Source organism: Pan paniscus, chromosome 13 (genome assembly GCF_029289425.2).
Source record: "Pan paniscus chromosome 13, NHGRI_mPanPan1-v2.0_pri, whole genome shotgun sequence".
NCBI lineage: Eukaryota > Metazoa > Chordata > Mammalia > Primates > Hominidae > Pan > Pan paniscus.
The window spans coordinates 94521602-94527601 of NC_073262.2; positions in this window are offsets into that span (position 1 = coordinate 94521602).

Below are 6000 nucleotides of genomic sequence, written 5' to 3' on the forward strand. Positions count from 1 at the left end.
AGAAGTGTCTGTTGGCAGGCTGAGTTGGAGTTTCTCAAGTGGTTCTAATGTTTGACATTTTAAAATTCCTGCTCAGTGAAGTGGCACACCTGTTCTCAAATGTGACCCTCCTCAGCTGAACCTTGGGATGTGGGGCTTATTTTCCTAAAATGGCTTTACATGCTTGAGTTGATTTTAAACGTATCCAGCCTTTGAAAGTGCTTTCAGCAGGAAGTTTGTAATAGGCCTTCTATGAACAATTTTGAGACGAACAAATGCCAGCTCATACCAGGTCAGGGATTGATAATGGAACAATGCCATTCATCAATAGTAACACCTACATGTAAGCCAATCAATCAGCAGGCCGTTGGTTATCACGTTGGTTGAATCTCTGCCTTCTGCTATATGCATGAAGCACTATCCAGAAGACATTGGCAAAGCATGACGGAGACCCTGCTCTCAATGAGTATAGCTGCCAGTTAGGAAGATGAACTAAAGATATTTACAGAGGCCTTCAATTTCTTCAGATAATTGGTACCACCAAAACCCACTTAAAGCAAATGCTTTAAAAATAGAGACCAAAAAAGGTGAAAAGAAGGTTTGGTTGAGATGTTATCTTTTAAAAAAGTAAGAACATTATTAAAATTAATTTACCTTATATTTAATAAAATTTAGATGGTCAAAAATGTGTTAAATATTAGAATAAAGGATGAATCAAGTGTTGATTTTAAGAAGCATAATTTTCTAACAAAATTATATGATATCATGACACGACGTCCTTTTACATTTGACTTTTGTGGGCAAATCATAGAGCGTCACTATTTCAAAAATATTTGAGGGCTTCATCAATTTTCCAAGAGCCTCTCTTAAATTTTGACATTCAAATCATTTCTTTTTGAAGCACTTATTGTGCCATCATCCGTGTAGATTTGTTCTTCTTCAAATGTTAATGTTAACTATTCCAGCTGCAGATTCTCATTTGTCAGAGGAGTTGCCCATGATTCAAGGGCTTCTCTAACATTACCTTCATCAACTTCATGATTTCCTACATATTTTGCAAAATTTGCGATTTCACATTATAATCACTTCACCCTGATTTTGCATTGATTTGCGCTGATTTTGCATTGCATTGTTGGATATTGTATAATCAGCTAGATGAATAGAGACATTAAAGAGATGGGGTGTGAGGTGGGAAAAGGAAAGAGGCTAGTTGTTAAATAGAAAGAAAGGTTTGCGTGTGGGCTTATTTATTTTTAAAATATATATTTTGAATAACACAAGTAATATCAGTCATCTATTGCTGTGTAACATACCAGTATGAAACTCAGTGGCTTAAAATAACTTTTTATTTACTCATGATTCTGTGGTTGGCTAGTCAGGGCTCAACTAGAATGGATTATTTCTGCTAGGCATATGCATTCATCTGTAGTTTGAGCTGAGGAATCTGAGATGGACTCATTCACGTGTCTGCCTCCTCAGCTGGGGCAACTAGGATATTGGGATTTCTCTCTTTTCCATTTTTCAGCCTCTGGGGCCTCTCCATCTGATCTCTCTAGTAGGGAAGTCAAACTTTTTTTACATGGTACTTCAGGGTTCTAAGAGAGTAGAAGCAAAGCTGCAGGGTGTCTTAAGGCTGCAGGGTATCTCTGGAACTCTCCCCTTGTCCCTTCTACATTCTGTGTTCCAAGTAGGTCACAGGCCAAGATCAGATTCAAGGGGTGGAAATAGACTCCACCTCTTTAAGAGAGAGAAGCAGTGATGTCCCATGACAAAAGGGTGAGCCGCTTGGGAGAGACTGTTGTAGTCACCTTTGAAAACAATCACCACGTGAATAGATTGTTCTTTTAAAAGGCTATCACAGATAAAGTGGAGCCCCTTTTGATCACCATTTCCATTTTATTCCCTTCCCTCTCTTGTCAGGTAATCATTTTAATGAATTTGGCATATATCCTTTAAAAATTATATTTAAAAGTGATCAATTCATTAGTGAATAGTTTCATGCTGTGATGCAATTTGTTTTGTTGGACAACCTTACAATCATGGGAGCTAGAAGGAGCTATGTAATGGGAACATACAAGATGGCCTGAAACTAAGTAATAGACTGATACATACTATAAGGGCAGCAATGGTTCGTATAAAGGAAAAGCAAAGACAACTAAAGAAAGCACTGTTGATGAGTTAGAAATAGAGGTAACCCTGAGCAGCCAAACTTACCATTTAGTTGTCCTAAATTAAGTCTTCTTTCTGTCTGAGAGAAATCAGTGAATTTCAGCAGTCAGTTCTTAAAAGAAATGCTTAAAAAAATTAATTCTACCTACCACATATTATGAAGTTTCTTGGAAATTAGGTAGTGGAGTTTAGACTTGATACAGTGACAGGCTGTGGAGGTTTTTGAACACGTGAAGGTGATGTGTTTAAGAAGAATCTGTATAGCAATAAGATGTAGAGACGGGTCACTTGGCTGGTGGGAAATAAGTGCTAGGCACTGGGGATGCAAAGATGAATGGTGTGTATTTGTTACCCTTTAAAATCTCCCACCTTAGGAGGATAGGTAGGTAGACAAATCCTAGGGATAGATGTACAGGTGTGGGCATAGAGAGGGAATGATTAGCTCTGCTGGAGTCTAGGAGCATGAAGGCTTTAGTCATGACAGGGTATGGTTAGGACTCAGAATCCTCCAGCTGATCACCAGCTCCCCCGAACACCAGTTAACCTCAGAGGTTTAAGTCACAGAAGCACAGAAGTCATTCCAGGAAAATACCTACTTTATTATCAGTTAAGGAATTGGTCCCGATTTCTATGTGGTTTCCTATTCTGAACCACTAGCCCATAATTCCTAGACCAGAGGCAGCTCAGTGGTCTCTTTTGTTGACCTTTTCCATGTAGGTCCATAAAGTAATCTGGGCACTCTTGGTCTGACAGCAATAGGAGACCTGGAATGAGAATCCCACAGAAAAGAAAGCCCTTTTCCCCAGTGGCTAAAGAAACAAAGAAAGCTAAGCAGGCTACTCCATATATCTTTTCCCCTGTCCTCTATGTTGGAGTTCGAAAGCCTTTCAAAGGGTGGGTTTCCTCTTGAACAGGAGGCAGTCCTAGGGTCCATATTCACCATATGGAAAGAAAGAAAAACCACGTGATGACACATCCACGTGTTTTATGTCATCGAGTTTTGGGGTGATTTTTTAATGCAACAGTAGATAACTGGGAACTGTAGTTTGCAATGACAGTGTAATTCTAAAATAATTATTGTTAATAGTCTAGGTTTGTTCCTAGAACCCCTCTATCTAATATGTTTTATGCATACTACTGTTTCCAAAACTTAACTGCTAAGGTAGTGTTATAAAGCAAAATAAAGGACTTTGTGTGATTATTCTCACCTTAAGAAAAACTTAACACTGGGTTTAATACCAAAAGTGGTAGGAAAAAAGCATATTACCAGGATAAAATGCATTATGCAGAAAGGAAGGTGGAGTTGAAAGATCATCTGACCCTATCTGGGCGAACTGTATATCGAGTCATTGAATCCTGCAGTGGGTATGGATAGAAAGTGAGGGTGCAGTTTGCAGAATGCCTGAACGTCTTGCCTTATCTTTTTCTAAGGCAGTGAAGAGGAATCAAGTGTTTACTTTCACTAGAAATATTAATGATGAAAAGCACATGATTATATGATTCGAATCTCTTCCAACCAAAGTCCTTGTGTATCAATGATGTCAGTAAGAAGTAGAGAAATGTATAAGGAAATCCTACATAAATGAGTGATGAAGCATAAATAATGTATAGTGTTTACATATAAGGTAAATTTTACCCACTTCCCATGTGCTGTCATTTAGGAACTCCAAGATTTTAGGAAACTCTAGAGGAGCTTACATTCTCAAGGCCTTCTCTGGCTCTTGGGTTTAAATAAGTGTTTCTCTATGTGCCATATCTGTACGTCTCCATAACTGCCCGGTTGTAAACTCCAACCCCTTCTTTAAGTATCATACAATCCACTCACATAAAGTATTTCTAAGTGTAGTAGATGTTAATGAAGTTTTAGAGTCACAGTTAGGAAGATTTCTGACATCTTGCTGGTTTTTCTCCTCCTAGTTTTCTTTCTTCTGTTTTCTCCTTACCTGCATCCACTCTCTGTATCATGAAAAGAAATATTACTCAAACACTGGACATTAGGTTTTATCTTCTACCCCAAGAAGATATTATTATCATAAAAGAAAGTTTTCTCCCTTTCTAAGAAGAATTCTGGTGCTCTGGTGCCAGTTAACTCTTTTTTACTTTTTTTTGTTTTTGTCAAGAACACCGGTAGGAAGACACATTAGAACATTGTTCCTTCATAATTCATTCATTTAACAAATATTATTGAGTAAATATTAAGTGCTGGGAATACAGCAGTGAACAAGAGACAAAGCCCCTGTTCTTATGGAGCATATATTTTTGGCAGGGGGAGGGGTGTGAGATTGGAAACAGATAATAAATAAAACACAATGTAATATCAGATAATGATAAACACTAGGAAGAAAACTAAAGCAGACTAAGCGGCCTGAGAGTGATGAGGATGCTATCTTAGGGTGGTCAAGGAAGTCCTCTTTGAACCAGGACCATTTAAGCAGAGATATGTTGCAGGAATCTGGATGAGAGGAAAGGGCTTTCTTCTGTAGCAATTTGTCGTTTTTAACATGGTGGTATAGTTTTAGTTGGGCACATGGGCATCCAGCTAAAGACAACACTTCCCAACCTTTCTTTGAGCTGGGTGTGGACATTTTACTGAATTCTGTTCAATAGATGTGAAAAGTGATATGGGCCCCTTCCAAATGCTGCCCTTCAAATAATTAGTTGTGTGCCCTGTTGATTCTTACCTTCTTTTCCCCGTATTTCTTTTTTTTTTTTTAAGGAGATGTCAAAAGCTGACTCTCGACACAGAAATAGAAACCATTGACTTAATGATTGAAGATGGCAGCTCTTCCTGCTCTCTCACTCTTGTCCCCTTACCTCTCTCTCCCGCCACCTTTTCTCATTGCCCTTGGTAAACAGAGTAACAGTTAAGAGCATGGACTCTCAAACCAGATTTCCCAGTTTCTGATTCCAGCAAGGTTGTATGACCTTGGACAAATTGCTTTTCCTTTGTAGGCCCCAGGTTCTTATTATAAAATGAGGATAATGATAATTCTTACTATTATGGGTTGTTACAGAGATTAAATGAGTTAATATTTGTGAAATATTTGGACTAGTGCCTGGAACAGGTAAGCAGCACATGTGTTAAATACATAAATTAAATAAAAACCCTTACTAATATAACTATTTAGTTCAGCCTCATGGCTTTGAAGGTATGACTTTATTTCTTTTCAAAAATATGTTGATATCTTGTATTGCATATGCCATAGTAAAAATTAATGCCTCTTCTGCTGTCTCTATCTGCCCTGTTCATTCACACAGTACTGTGTGGCGTACCTTAGGGAAATATATGGGAGTGCCTTGGCCTTTCTTACACATAAGTTAATCAACTGCATTAAGTGAATTGCTATATGCTCAGCACAGACTTAGACTTTCAGACAATATGAAATAAATATAAATCAACATCTTCATCCTGGAGAGGTTCAGAGTCTTACAGGAAGAGCAAGATTTACGCACAAGAAACAGTTAGAAGACAATACAAGGCAATACCTAATGAAGTGTTGAATTTGTCCTTTTTTAGTTTCAGGAAACACTTAATATCACAATAACCCTTAGTTTTTGTTTTTCATTGCAGACCCCTAAAGCAAACAGGAATTGAGGCAAAGAGCTTTAAATTAAAAGGATAATTTAGTAATAATGCTTTTCTTATAATACAGCATTTTTCATATATGATGTCTTGAGATACTGTAAAACCTTGGAAAATAATGCTTGAAGGAAATGGGCGGGTATCTATTGTTTTTCCATGACCAAATTGATGCTTAGGGGAAGTCTAGGGCTCTGCAAAGAACAGCAAGATGAGCAGATAGATATAATGTGCTCTTCCTTCCCCGGCTAGAGGCAGCGTTTCCACCCTTT